Below are 15,739 nucleotides of genomic sequence, written 5' to 3'. Positions count from 1 at the left end.
GGCTACCACCTAGCAAGTGTGGTGTCTGGCGGTGACACCACATTCCTCCCCCGCAAATCGGCGTATGGTTGTGGCATAAGGCTTCCGGCCGCTCTGGGGAGGACCGCATGTTGACGTATGCGACGAGGTGGGGAGCCTAACAACAGGCGAGGCTGTGCCACCCGCACCCTGCCATTCGGACCGCGGGGAGCTAGGAAACGGTTGCAGCGACGCGTCCACTGCTGGCGTCGCCGGCGGGAGAACAGGCGGCTGCGGCGGCGGCGGCGGTGGTGGTGGCGGCGGCGGCGCGTCGCCATGGGGCAAAATGGAAGGCAGCGTCGGTAACACCTGGGGATGAGGCGAGCCAGTAGATGGGTCCCCGGGGCGCAGACCGGACGGCACCGTCGCTGAAAGCAGACGGCGAGCGGCAGATCCCGTGCGACGACAGAGGCGCAGCTGATTGAGATGCCGACGCACCTCACCAGAGGCCCCCAAAACCAGATACATAGCGCGTCCGAGGCAGCGAAGAATGTGCCCTTCGAGCCAACGCCGTGAACCTCGGTAGTGGCGATAGTAGACAACATCGCCTGGAGCAAAAGCAGGTGTCTGCCGCTGCACAGGAACCTGATGCGGCGGATGCAGCAAAGACATCAAGGTTCGACGAGGGCGACCGTGGAGCAACTCAGCCGGCGAGCGACCATCTCGGGGCTGAGAGCGATACGAGGACAAAAAGAGCAATAACGCGTCCTCCCGAGAATGCGACTCTTTCAACGTCAACGTCATGTTGAATACCATTGGCCCTGCAGAATGACTGAAATTCTGCTGACATGAATTGTGGGCCATTGTCGGTAACAATAGTCTGTGGAAGACCTTCAATGCAAAAGATAGCAGATAACGCTCGGATGGTAGCAGATGACGTCGTGGAAGACATCCGGACAACAAAAGGAAATTACTGAATGAATCCACCACAACCAACCACCGAGCATTCCAGAATGGACCAGCAAAACCGATGTGTAAGCGTTGCCAAGGGAAAGTGGCTTTTGGCCATGCAAAGCATTTCCGCGGTGGTGCTCATTGTTGTTCGGCACACACCATGCAAGAAGAGCACATATTCGTAATCGCGGCATCGATTCCGAACCAAGTACAGTGCTGACGAGCAAGTTGTTTCGTTCTCACTATACCCCAATATCCTTGGTGGAGAAGCTGTAAGACAGAGGACTGTAACGAACGTGGTACCACGACCCTGGACTGATCATTATCAGAACGCAACAGCAAAACACCACGTCGTACAAAAAGTCTCTCCTTGTGAGCAAAAAAATCGGCCAACCAACGTGTCCCCGATACGTGACTTTGACAAGGGCCATTGCGTAGCAACAAAACGCAGAACGGGAGCAAGGACAGGGTCGGCAGCTGTGGCTGTAGCTACACGACGAAAATCAATGGGGAACGATTCGACCACGTCACCGGTTTCCGCATCAATGAACATGCAAGCAAGTTCGGAGGAATCGAATGCCCTCTCCTCAGCAACAGGCAAGCGGGACAACGCATCGGCGTTTCCGTGCTTAGCAGTGGACCGATACAAGATACCGTAGCGGTACTGCGAGAGGAAAATAGACCAGCGAATGAATTTCTGCGCTGTACGTGGAGGTACAGGCTTGGTCGGATGAAAAAGCGATGTCAAAGGTTTGTGGTCTGATTATGGTAAAGTGACGACCATACAAGAAATCATGAAACTTTGTAACAGCAAATACGAGAGCCAATGCTTCTTTCTCGATCTGTGAGTAATTTCTTTGCGCAGACGAGAGCAATTTGGACGCAAAGGCAATAAGGCGTCCGTGCGATCCATCTTTGTGCGCAAGTACAGCACCGATCCCGAAATCCGATGCATCCACCATCAACAAAAGGGGCTTCTGGGGATCGAATGGCGTAAGGCAAGTATTGGAAAGCAACGCCGATTTCAACCGGCGAAAGGCGCGTTCGCATTCCGTCGTCCAGACGAACGGAACACCCTTACGGCGTAAGCGATGAAGCGGAGCTGAAATGGAAGAGGCATGCGGCATATATTTATTGTAATACGTAATTTTTCCCAGCACACTCTGTTGTTGTTGTTGTTGTCTTCAGTCCTGAGACTGGTTTGATGCAGCTCTCCATGCTACTCTATCCCGCGCAAGCTGCTTCATCTCCCAGTACCTACTGCAACCTACATCCTTCTGAATCTGCTTAGTGTACTCATCTCTCGGTCTCCCTCTACGATTTTTACCCTCCACGCTGCCCTCCAATGCTAAATTTGTGATCCCTTGATGCCTCAAAATATGTCCTACCAACCGATCCCTTCTTCTAGTCAAGTTGTGCCACAAACTTCTCTTCTCCCCAATCCTATTCAATACCTCCTCATTAGTTACGTGATCTACCCACCTTATCTTCAGTATTCTTCTGTAGCACCACATTTCGAAAGCTTCTATTCTCTTCTTGTCCAAACTAGTTATCGTCCATGTTTCACTTCCATACATGGCTACACTCCAAACAAATACTTTCAGAAACGACTTCCTGATACATAAATCTATATTCGATGTTAACAAATTTCTCTTCTTCAGAAACGCTTTCCTTGCCATTGACAGTCTACATTTTATATCCTCTCTACTTCGACCATCATCAGTTATTTTACTTCCTAAATAGCAAAACTCCTTTACTACTTTAAGTGTCTCATTTCCTAATCTAATTCCCTCAGCATCACCCGATTTAATTTGACTACATTCCATTATCCTCGTTTTGCTTTTGTTAATGTTCATCTTATATCCTCCTTTCAAGACACTGTCCATTCCGTTCAACTGCTCTTCCAAGTCCTTTGCCGTCTCTGACAGAATTACAATGTCATCGGCGAACCTCAAAGTTTTTACTTCGTCTCCATGAATTTTAATACCTACTCCAAATTTTTCTTTTGTTTCCTTTACTGCTTGCTCAATATACAGATTGAATAACATCGGGGTGAGGCTACAACCCTGTCTCACTCCTTTCCCAACCACTGCTTCCCTTTCATGCCCCTCGACTCTTATTACTGCCATCTGGTTTCTGTACAAATTGTAAATAGCCTTTCGCTCCCTGTATTTTACCCCTGCCACCTTTAGAATTTGAAAAAGGGTATTCCAGTCAACATTGTCAAAAGCTTTCTCTAAGTCTACAAATGCTAGAAACGTAGGTTTGCCTTTTCTTAATCTTTCTTCTAAGATAAGTCGTAAGGTCAGTATTGCCTCACGTGTTCCAACATTTCGACGGAATCCAAACTGATCCTCCCCGAGGTCTGCATCTACCAGTTTTTCCATTCGTCTGTAAAGAATTCGCGTTAGTATTTTGCAGCCGTGGCTTATTAAACTGATATTTCGGTAATTTTCACATCTGTCAGCACCTGCTTTCTTTGGGATTGGAATTATTATATTCTTCTTGAAGTCTGAGGGTATTTCGCCTGTCTCATACATCTTGCTCACCAGCTGGTAGAGTTTTGTCATGACTGGCTCTCCCAAGGCCGTCAGTAGTTCTAATGGAATGTTGTCTACTCCGGGGGCCTTGTTTCGACTCAGGTCTTTCAGTGCTCTGTCAAACTCTTCACACAGTATCGTATCTCCCATTTCATCTTCATCTACATCCTCTTCTATTTCCATAATATTGTCCTCACGTACATCGCCCTTGTATAAACCTTCTATATACTCCTTCCACCTTTCTGCCTTCCCTTATTTGCTTAGAACTGGGCTGCCATCTGAGCTCTTGATATTCATGCACGTGGTTCTCTTCTCTCCAAAGGTCTTTTTAATTTTCCTGTAGGCAGTATCTATCTTACCCCTAGTGAGATAAGCTTCTACATCCTTACATTTGTCCTCTAGCCATCCCTGTTTAGCCATTTTGCACTTCCTGTCGATCTCATTTTTGAGACGTTTGTATTCCTTTTTGCCTGCTTCATTTACTGCATTTTTATATTTTCTCCTTTCATCAATTAAATTCAATATTTCTTCTGTTACCCAAGGATTTCTAGCAGCCCTCATCTTTGTACCTACTTTATCCTCTGCTGCCTTCACTACTACATTCCTCAGAGCTACCCATTCTTCTTCTACTGTATTTCTTTCCCCTATTCCTGTCAATTGTTCCCTTATGCTCTCTCTGAAACTCTGTACAACCTCTGGTTCTTTCAGTTTATTCAGGTCCCATCTCCTTAATTTCCCACATTTTTGCAGTTTCTTCAGTTTTAATCTAAAGGTCATAACCAATAGATTGTGGTCAGAGTTCACATCTGCCCCTGGAAATGTCTTACAACTTAAAACCTGGTTCCTAAATCTCTGTCTTACCATTATATAATCTATCTGATACCTTTTAGTATCTCCAGGGTTCTTCCACGTATACAACCTTCTTTCATGATTCTTAAACCAAGTGTTAGCTATGATTAAGTTGTGCTCTGTGCAAAATTCTACTAGGCGGCTTCCTCTTTCATTTCTTAGCCCCAATCCATATTCACCTACTATGTTTCCTTCTCTCCCTTTTCCTACACTCGAATTCCAGTCACCCATTACTATTAAATTTTCGTCTCTGTAGCTGTTTCAAATTCCACGGCGAAGGCAAGTCTTGGATGGCACGAAGGTGCGTGGGACTGGGATGTATGCCTTGGGCATTGATTACATGTCCCAGGTATGGGAAGTCCCGAGCAGAAAACACACATTTGTCCTTCCGCAAGCGAAGATCATTTTGTCACAAGACCTGAAATAATGTTCTGAGATTGGCCAAATGTTCTTCTTCCGTCTTTCCAGAGATCACAATATCGTCCAGATAATTTGCTGCAGTAGGGACCGACGCACAAACAGTTTGTAGATATTGCTGAAACAATGCAGGGGCGGATGCACACCCGAATGGCAGTCGTTTGAATTGATACAACCCAAGATGCGTGTTAACCACCAATATGCGCAGGGATTCTTCGTCCACCGGTATTTGCAAGTACGCATCTGCTAGGTCCAACTTCGAAAAATATTTACCCGGGCACAGTTTGTCAAAAAGATCTTCTGGCGGGGTAAAGGAAAAATTGCAATCACTAGTTGTGGATTCACTGTTGCCTTAAAGTCCACACAAAGTCTCAATTTTCCAGAAGGTTCTGGCAAAATTACTAAGGGTGATGCCCAGAGAGAAGCCTGCACACGTTCAATTACACCTTGTGATTCCAAATGTTTTTGCGACCTCATCACGCAATGCGTGGGGAACATTGCGCGCTTTGAAAAATTTCGGTTGCGCGTTTACTTTCAGTTCCAAATGTGCTTTATAGTTCTTAGCGCAACCGAGGCCCGGTGCAAAAATGTCTGCAAATTCTTCACATAGACGAGAAACACTGTCTGAAGGCACAGTCTGGTTCACTAATAGGACCTGATTGACTATAGACAAATTAAAGAACTGAAATAAATCGAAACCAAACAAGTTCACTGCAGAAGAAAAACGAAGGACGTAAAATGACACAAGTTTTGTTTGTCCTCTGTATGTTGCAAGAAGGCTGCACTGTCCTAACACAGGGATACCTTGACCTGAATAACTACGTAACTTAACATTTGCGGCACGCAACGGAGGTGTGCCCAGCAGTTTGTAAGTGTCTCGATTGATCAGTGAAACTGCAGCTCCGGTATCGAGCTGGAAAGGTATCATTTTGCCGTTAATGGCCAAGTCCACAAGAAGTTTATTGTCCTGCTGACGACAAGAGCGACTGTCTCGTGCAACGTGAACTGACACTGGTACATAAGCACTTGCGACGTGACGGCATTTCCGGCGATGTCTACGCACTCTATTTTTGGGATGAACACAGTCACTGTTAGAGAGAGTGGCATTGCGCGGAATGCAATGAACTACATGAATTTCCATGGGCGAAGTTTCGCGAGCCTGAGTATCCTTGGTTCGATTTCGATTCCGGAACGAAGCAAAGGGCCTGGAACGGTTTTGAGCTTCCGATCTGAGCTTTTTCTGGCAAACATCCTGAACATGTCCTTTTTTATTACAATAAAAGCAAATATCTGGGCGTGACGGGCAATTCTCACGCGAATGTTTAGTAGTACATCGCGGGCATGATGTGATCAGTGCATCAGCTTGCCGTCGCGGTACACGTGGCTGAGAGCCTGGCGGCAGCGGCGCGGCCGGACACGACGGCTGTTTACTGCTCCGTGCAGCTCGCCCGGCGGGCCGGTTAACCCGACACACGGCCGGCGAAGTTTCAAATGATTCCTGAGCAAAGTCAAGTGTGTCCTGCCGATCCAATATGTCCATCACTTGTTGAAGGGAGGGCTTGACTAGTTTCAAAATCTGTTCCCTTATACGAACATCAGAAACGTTCTGTGCAATTGCATCACGTACCATAGTATCTGAATAAGTGAGTCCACATTGACACTCAAAAGCACAATCCCTAGTAAGGCCTTGCAAGGTTGCAACCCACTCCCGATTAGTCTGACCTGCCGTACGTTTTGTACGAAAGAAGGTATACCGTTTCGCAACTACATTGACTGATTCTTTGAAATATGCATCTAATGCAGACAAAATTTCTTCGTAGGACAGAGTCGCTACGTCGCGTCGGGGAAATAATTTGACTATCTCACTGTAGGTGGTCACCCCTACGGATGAAAGCAGAAAAGGCTACCGCTCGTTACCTTGAATTCTGCAGGCAGCGAGATGGAATCCAAATTGGCGGGACCACTCCGTCCAGCTTTCAGGTGCAGCATCAAAAGGTCGAAAAGTGGGTGCAACAGCGTGTTGTGGCTGCGTTAGCGGTGACGCGGCTGCTGCCGCATCGTTTTGCATCGCACGTTGACCCTGGACGAGCTGTCCAAGGGCATCCAGTAAGGCCTGCGTCTACTGACAATGTAAGCGATAAAATTCGGACATCTGGAGATTGTGGCGAAGCCATTACACAAGTAAATCAGGGCAATTTAGAAAAGAACGCGGTATTGCCTCGTCGCCAATGTTGTGGTTGGCAGGAGAGCCAACCGTGTTCCTAAAGGAGGCCGAAATGCACGCGTTTTAGCTCACGCAGGCTGGCGTGAGGTCTGGAATATGACAAGGGAATTAGAATTGAGAAAAACGGACGTAGCTGGTGGAATACTTAATTTTAATCCATTCATGGAGAACGTCGCTCTTTATGGTACATGATTCACAATATCAATAGTACGGATACTGGCGCCTTGCTACGTCGTAGCAAATAACGTAGCTGAAGACTATGCTAACTATCGTCTCGGCAAATGAGAGCGTAGAAGTCAGTGAACCATCGCTAGTAAAATCGGCTGTACAACTGGGGCGAGTGCTCGGAAGTCTCTCTAGACCTGCCGTGTGGCGGCGCTTGGTCTGCAGTCACTGATGGTGGCGACACGCGGGTCCGACGTATACTAACGGACCGCGTCCGATTTAAAGGCTACCACCAAGCAAGTGTGGTGTCTGGCGGTGACACCACAATTAAACTGCAGAGAAGTCGTCATGGTGTCACCGCCGCCGATCATACATCGATAAGCGAATCGAATGTCTGCACGCCTTCGCTACAGGCAGCGCATGTGTAAGCGTATTTCTCTGCCGCCGACCAGCATCTGTTACCCGCATGTGCAGTACCGCCGCGGTGGAGCATATAAGGCCGCGCTTGGCATCTTGTTGTCAGATCCCTACTATCAACTCTTATCCTCACCCCCCCCCCCCTCCTTTCTTCCATCCTTTTCTTGGGCTCCCTCCCCCCCTACCATCCTCTTTTTCCCCACCTACCCTCTCTCTGCCCCCCTTCTCTCCCCCGAGTCCTTTTGCTTTTCCCTCCTCTGCCTTTTCCCATTCCCTCTCGCATCTGCCCTGCCCCCCCCCCCCTTATGAGTCCTCTCCCTCCTTTGGTTCTCCCCTTTTCGTTTTTCCTCTCCTCCCTCTTTGTTTTCCCCCTCATCTGTCCAGGTCTCCTGGTCCACCCCCCTCCCTCCCATATGCCCTAGGATATGGTGTGTCCTCTTTGTGCCGACATTTTAGTGCAGTGTTTACAGTGAGTGTTCAGTGTTTTGTGCCTTTTCCGAAGTGTTGCGAACGGCCATCATACTGTCGCTGTGTGTGATTTTATATCTCTTGTGTACAGAAACCAAACTGTCGCCATGTTTTTTAATTGTCTGTCTACTATGTTAGCTGTCTGCATCCTGTGTATTTTTATTCGCTTTGCCAACCCTTTGCTTTATGTTTTAACTTTCCCCAATTTTCCGCCATTTTACAATTTAAGACCCCGTTTTATCGCCTGCTTTTCTTGTTTCTTAACTTCTCCTTACATTTTAAAAAGTCTGGAGGCTGCAGAGCAGCGTAATAAGCTGCCGCCAGCCCGCCCCCTTTGGGGGGAATCGAAGTACAATAAAGAAAAAAAAAATCTTGTCGTCAGTCTTGTGACTCACTCTGCGGATGGCAAGACGATGCGCGGCCGAAATATCAGTGGAGAAAATTTTATTTGCGCGGCTGCATGCCCAAAATTTAATGGATTATTCATTACGCCGCGAGAAGTTGAAAGTGCCATGTCATAACCTAAATACAAATATCTGTAGTGACGTTTACATATACACGCCATAGTTTGTAGCTAAATTTAGTAGTTTTTAATCGTTGATCCAAATATTACCATTGTGTTCACATTTCGCAGCGTGCACTTGCAGCTGTACCGGTTGTTAAGTTAATTTCTGACAAAGTTGTTAGTGCACTGTTATTCAGTTATTAAATTTAGTAGTTTTCAACGGTGTCTCGTGCTGTTTCTGGCGAAACAGCAATTTAATCATTTCTGGAAACGTTCGCCCACTGTGTTTTTTAGAGTTGTCTGTGCGTTGAAGTCGTTTAGTAAATTTCGTGCTGTAGTTTTCAACTAACGTTTCTTATTGTGTTTTGTGAGATATTTCAGTAAAATTGTCATTCACTGTTTTAATTTCGTTGAATTTTTGGTTTCAGCTACTAAATTGTGTGGGGTTTTGGTGGTATTGGTATTAATTGTAGCTTAGTGGTATTAATAGAAGTTGTTGTTTTCTTAGTAGAGAGAGAATTTCGAGACCACAATTGTTAGTTCTTTAAATAGTTCTACTGCTTGAACTTAGGTAACGTAGACGTTTAGTTTTTTTCAGTAACTGTTAACAATTTACCATGAGTGAGAAGTGTGGGTTTTTTGTCGTAGGTTTGTGAGTAGTGGGTTACGGTGTGGGATTTGATCAAAGTATCTTCATTGGGGAAATGCAGTGGGGAAGCCAGTGGGCATTATAGCGAGATCCTCTCCTGGGAATGCTGAATCTGTAGCAGAAATAAGTTGACAGAGAAGCAGGAGCGTAAGATCTGTGGCCTTTAGGTGCAGTTACTAGACGAAAGGAGGTACTAGATAGGTTGAGGAGGATGAAGGATGCTGGGATATGGGAACTGCCAGTTGGTAAGAAGGCAGCTAGGCGGAGAAGATGTTCAGACTGCCGTACTTTGCGTGTATGCAATAGATTTGACCAACTGTCAGATCCGAGTGGAGAGGAGCCTCTTGCAGCTGCAAGTGTAGCAAACACGCAGCAGTCCTCATCAGTTAGGAGGCCTAAGTCAGTTGCAAATTCTAACAGAAAGAAGGAGGTTCTGCTGCTAAGTAGTTCGCACGGAAGAGGTGTGGGCTAGCAGTTGGGGAGCGAGTACGAGGTCACCAGCATTGTGAAGCCTAGTGCAGGGTTGGCTCAGGTGACGAACAGCATAGGGCAGCTATGTAAGAATTTTATTAAGGAGCATCTGGTAGTTACTTTGGGTGGAGCAGGGAATAGTCTTTATAGGGACGGGAAATATGATGTAGGTGGTGATCTGGTAAATATAGCTACTCAAACTGGTGGCACTAATGTGACCATTTCAGCCTCATGATCGGCCTCGTTTTATTGCTTCTGTTAGTCGTGTTGACATGGGGCTGGAGAAGACACTGATGGCAGAGTGCATGGCTCACATTGCAATGGTGGTAGTTGAGTCTATCAGTAGATCGGGTTTCATTAGGCGTGGCCTACACCTCAGCAGATATGGGAAGGGAAGGCTGGCAAAGGTTATAGGTGTCAGTGTAGTGGGTGGTGGTGGGATCACTCATGGAAAAGTTCCTGTAGTAGCTGGTGTTAGAGCTGCACCTTTTTACATTGAAGTCAGCTGAGAGGTATACCTGCTTAAAGGAAGTCGCTCTAACAAAGGAATCGCCTTCAGACGAAGTCAGATATAAAAGCAGAGAAGGAATTAGCATATTTCATCAAGATATAGGAGGTATTAGAGATAAAGTTAGAGAACTGCTTATAGATACAGACTCTGATATTATTGGTATATCGGAGCACCAGTTAAATAATTTGACAGTTCAGAGGCTTTCTTTAGCAGGATACAGCTGGCTGCTTTTTCAAGGAGTTCTTTGCGCAATGCGGTAGTGGCCATGTACGTAAAAAACAGTATTCCATTTGAGTCCGTAGACGTATTACGGCACTGCACTGAACAGATATTTGAGTGTTGTGCAGGGCAGCTGAATTTAGTGAAAGTAAACTCTGAATACAGAGCATTTCTGCTCAAGCTAGAGAGAGTTCTTGGTTCACTTTATAGTAAGTACTAAAAATTAGTTATATGTAGTGACTTCAATATTAATTTTGTATGTGACTGTGCAAGAACAAGGACGTTGGTAGATCTTATAGACTCATAAGATCTCATTCATCTCGCGGTTCTAGGCGCACAGTCCGGAACCGTGCGACTGCTACGGTCGCAGGTTCGAATCCTGCCTCGGGCATGGATGTGTGTGATGTCCTTAGGTTAGTTAGGTTTAAGTAGTTCTAAGTTCTAGGGGACTAATGACCACAGCAGTTGAGTCCCATAGTGCTCAGAGCCATTTGAACCATTTTTGATCTCATTCAGACTTGTTTTTCCCAACCAGGGTGCAGAGGAAGAGTAGCACAACCATAGAAAGTATTTTTATTCATTGCTAGATGGGCATTCCGGTAGTAAAAGGATGAATGGCCTTTCAGAAAATGATGCACAAATTTTAACACTAAAAGGCTTTTGTATTCAAACAAACGCTACATACAATTACAAGCTATGTAGGAAAACTAATGCAACTGCAATAGAGTGTTTTATAAATCTAGTTAAGGAAGAAGAATGGCAGGATTTTTCTAGTGCCGATAACATAGATGACAAATATAATGCTTCCCTTGCCATGTTTCTCATGCTCTTTGAGAGTTGCTAGTGGGATAAGGATATAATGTAGAACAAAGCGGGAATTATATCAAAATGTCAGTAGTCACACTCAAGCTACAGCAGCCCATTACAAACATTATTGTAAGGTGCTTAAAAAATTATTAGGAAGGCAAAGTGTGTTTGGTACGCAAATAGACAAGCTAATTCACAGAATAAAATTAAAACCATATCGTCAGTTGTGAAGGAAGAGTCTAGTCAGCAGCACAAGGTCGACGATAGAAATTCAGCTCGTGGTAAAACTACTTCTGTTATTGATAAATCAGATATATGTACAGTATTTAACAATCATTTTCTGAGCATTCCTGGTGAACTAAATAAAAAGTTGGTTTCTAATTATAATTATATAACTGTCTTGGAAAATGCGTTTTCGAGACTGATATCTGAAATACTCCTCTGTGCTACTGACAAGGAGAAGACTGAGTAAATAATTAAATCACTGAAGACTAAGGACTCTCATGGATATAGTGGAGTGATTAGCTGAATATTAAAGTGTGATGCATACGTTAGCCCTGTACTTAGCCATATTTATAATTTTTCCTTTAAGAATGGTCAGTTTCGTGAACGATTAAAGTAGGCAGTAGTAAAGCCGCTTTCTGAAAAGAGAGAAAGGGAAAATATAGACAGTTTTAGATCTACTTCTATGCTATCAGTGTTTGCTAAAGTTGTTCAAAAGGCTGTGTATGTATGGACAATTGATCATTTTATACCACACGATTTGCTATCAAATGTACAGTTCGGCTTTAGAACAACTCAAAATGCAATATTCTCTTTTCACTGTGAGGTACTGGATGGATTAAACAAAAGGTTTCGAAAATAAACTAACGGTAAATCACGGTAAGACACAGTTTTTACAGTTTCTAACGCACAATTCAACAAAACCCGACGTTTTAATTTCGTAGAGTGGGCGTATGATTAGTGAAACTGAACAAGTTCAAATTTCTAGGTGTTCAGATAGATAGTAAACTGTCGTGGAAAGTCCACATTCAGGATCTTGTTCAAAAACTTAATGCTGCCATTTTTACTACTCTAACGGTATCTAAAGTAAGTGATCGTTCGACACGAAAATTAGCCGACATTGCTTATTTTCATTCGATTATGACATATGGTATTATAATTTGGGTGAGTCGCGTAAGGCGTAACACCCCCATTATTCCGTTGGCGATTGCACGTATTGACAAGCGGTTTTCGGAGAATCATAGCCGTCCATGGGCCACATACTTTGGTACATGCACAATAACCACAACGTTTATATTGACCGAGATAATGAGGCAAGTATATGTTTTTTTACATGGGACGCTATACTTTTTTTACCATCATTCGAACGCTCTGGAAAAGACGCGTATAGTGCTGTAACGCATTATGCTATTGTGATTCAAACTTCGCTTAAAAGACGCTGCGAAACATTGTACGATTGAAGGTGGAGGCGGTCGGAATGGGCTGCAGACTGTAAACACGCCTCGCGCCACCGGCAGGCCGAGTTGCCGTGCTCTGTGCAGCACGCACGGCCTACGCTACAAAGGTAAATCCTTATCCGCCCCGTTTCAAGCAAAGTTTGAATCACGATAGCAACATGCGTTACATCACTACACGCGTCATCTCTAGAGCGTTCGAATGATGGTAAAAAAAGTACAGCGTCCCATTAAAAAAAATTATTTGCCTCAATATAAACGTTGTGATTATTGTGCATATACCAACGTATGTGCCCCGTAGTCCACTATGATTCGCCGAAAACCGCATGCCGATACGTGCAATCGCCTCCGGATTAAACGGGTGTTACGTCTTACGCGACTCATCCTGTATACAGGGTGTTACAAAAAGGTACGGCTAAACTTTCAGGAAACATTCTTCACACACAAATAAAGAAAAGATGTTATGTAGACATGTGTCCGAAAAAATTTCCATGTTAGAGCTCATTTTAGTTTCGTCAGTATGTACAGTACTTCCTCGATTCACCGCCAGTTGGCCCAATTGAAGAAAGGTAATGTTGACTTCGGTGCTTGCGTTGACATGCGACTCATTGCTCTACAGTACTAGCATCAAACACATCAGTACGTAGCATCAACAGGGTTAGTGTTCATCACGAACGTGGTTTTGCAGTCAGTGCAATGTTTACAAATGCGGAGTTGGCAGATCCCCATTTTATGTATGGATTAGCACGGGGCAATAGCCGTGGCGCTTTACGTTTGTATCGAGACAGATTTTCGGAACAAAGGTGTCCCGACAGGAAGACGTTCGAAGCAATTGATCGGCGTCTTAGGGAGCACGGAACATTCCAGTCTATGCCTTGCGACTGGGGAAGACCTAGAACGACGAGGACACCTGCAATGGACGAGGCAATTCTTCGTGCAGTTGAAGATAACCCTAATGTCAGCGTCAGAGAAGTTGCTGCTGTACAAGGTAACGTTGACCACGTCACTGTATGGAGTGTGATACGGGAGAACCAGTTGTTTCCGTACCACGTACAGCGTGTGCAGGCACTATCAGCAGCTGATTGGCCTCCACGGGTACACTTCTGCGAATGGTTCATCCAACAATGTGTCAATCCTCATGTCAGTGCAAATGTTCTGTTTACGGATGAGGCCTCATTCCAACGTGATCAAATTGTAAATTTTCACAATCAACATATGTGGGCTGACGAGAATCCGCACGCAATTGTGCAATCACGTCATCAACACAGATTTTCTGTGACGTTGGGGAGGCATTGTTGGTGATGTCTTGATTGGGCCCCATGTTCTTCCAGCTACGCTCACTGGAGCACGTTATCATGATATCATACGGGATACTCTACCTGTGCTGCTAGAACATGTGCCTTTACAAGTACGACACAACACGTGGTTCATGCACGATGGAGCTGCTGCACATTTCAGTCGAAGTGTTCGTACGCTTCTCAACAACAGATTCGGTGACCGATGGATTGGTAGAGGCGGACCAATTCCATGGCCTCCACGCTCTCCTGACCTCAACCCTCTTGACTTTCATTTATGGGGGCATTTGAAATCTCTTGTCTACGCAACCCCGGTACTAAATGTAGAGATTCTTCGTGCTCGTATTGTGGACGGCTGTGATACAATACGCCATCTCCAGGGCTGCATCAGCGCATCAGGGATTCCATGCGACTGAGGGTGGATGCATGCATCCTCGCTAACGGAGGACATTTTGAACATTTCCTGTAACAAAGTGTTTTATGTCACGCTGGTACGTTCTGTTGCTGTGTGTTTCCATTCCATGATTAATGTGATTTGAAGAGAAGTAATAAAATGAGCTCTAACATGGAAAGTAAGCGTTTCCGGACACATGTCCACATAACATATTTTCTTTCTTTGTGTGTGAGGAATGTTTCCTGAAAGTTTGGCCGTACCTTTTTGTAACACCCTGTATATTATCTTTTCTTGTTAATAATATTAGCTTATTACCAATTCACTCAGTTGATACTAGGCAGAAATCCAATCTGCATTTGGATCACACTTACTGAACTCTTGTGCAGAAAGTTATATAGTATACTGCTGCATCCATTTTTCAATAAACTACAACAAAAATTCAAAAATTTTAGCAATAATCCACGCGCTTTCAAATCGAAACTGAAGAGTTTCCTTATGGGTCACTCTTTATGTCCTGTCGAGGAATTCCTTGCAAAATTAATCTGATTCCTATGTTATGACCTGACCATGTCGGGTTCATAAACAATTTATTTTATCTGTTATTACTTTGATATTGTAATTTGATGCACTGACGCGTTCCATGAGCTTGGAGATTTGCTACTCAATTTGGTACTACGGAACAAGGCGTGTAGCGTATCTGAAATGAATGTAGTAAATGAGGGGGTTGCTAGAGTGGGTCATAACAAGCATATTTCACGCAGAAACCCGAGTCTGCGACCCTTAGCGTACGGCGCTGGGCGTCGCTTGGTGCCAAGAGGGTAGGCGCACAGCAGGCCATCCGATCCGTCATGGTGGCAGCTCTACAGGGCAACGTTTCCAATGTATGTGTGGCATCATGATAAATGAGAAATCGGGGTGAAGTTTTATAATCTTTATTTGAAAACAGTTACGACAAGTGCTATAAAATTATTCCCCCCTGCTTGAACGCACGCCGTTCTACGGCTCTGGAGTGACTATCGCACTCTTTCAAACGCTCCTGGAATAGTGGAAACTGCCTCGGACGCTGCCACAACGCGCACCATCAACTCTTCAGGAGTCTATGGGTGAGTAATAGACAACAGATTTCAGGTGATCTCGGAAGAAAGTTGAGGAAACGTGCAGGTCATGCCACCAACCCATTGCGCCTTGCCCATTCCTCACCGAAGGGTCCAAATGCATTCACACTGCGTGTGCGCAGGTGGACTGTCGTGCTGGCATATTCTGTGACCTGTCAAAGCCTTTTGACTGTGTGAACCACAGCATTCTTTTAAGTGAATTAAAATATTATGGCATCACTGGTAGTGCTGCAAAGTGGTTTCAGTCATAATAGAAAACAAAGGGTGTCGTTACATAACACTTCAGCAGTAGGCAATCAGACAACACCTGACTGGGAAGAAATT

The 15,739-nt window shown here is 45.0% G+C and overlaps 1 protein-coding gene across 1 annotated transcript in view; it reads left to right on the top strand.

The window, feature by feature from the left end:
* LOC126355807 (facilitated trehalose transporter Tret1-like) overlaps window positions 1-15,739 on the top strand; it is a 117,481-nt gene that overhangs the window by 63,211 nt on the left and 38,531 nt on the right. The gene's annotated exons all lie outside the window — the stretch shown is intronic.

Source organism: Schistocerca gregaria, chromosome 3 (assembly GCF_023897955.1).
Source record: "Schistocerca gregaria isolate iqSchGreg1 chromosome 3, iqSchGreg1.2, whole genome shotgun sequence".
Lineage (NCBI taxonomy): Eukaryota > Metazoa > Arthropoda > Insecta > Orthoptera > Acrididae > Schistocerca > Schistocerca gregaria.
The sequence above is the reverse complement of the archived record's forward strand: the minus strand, read 5'-3'. Positions and strand labels throughout refer to the sequence as shown.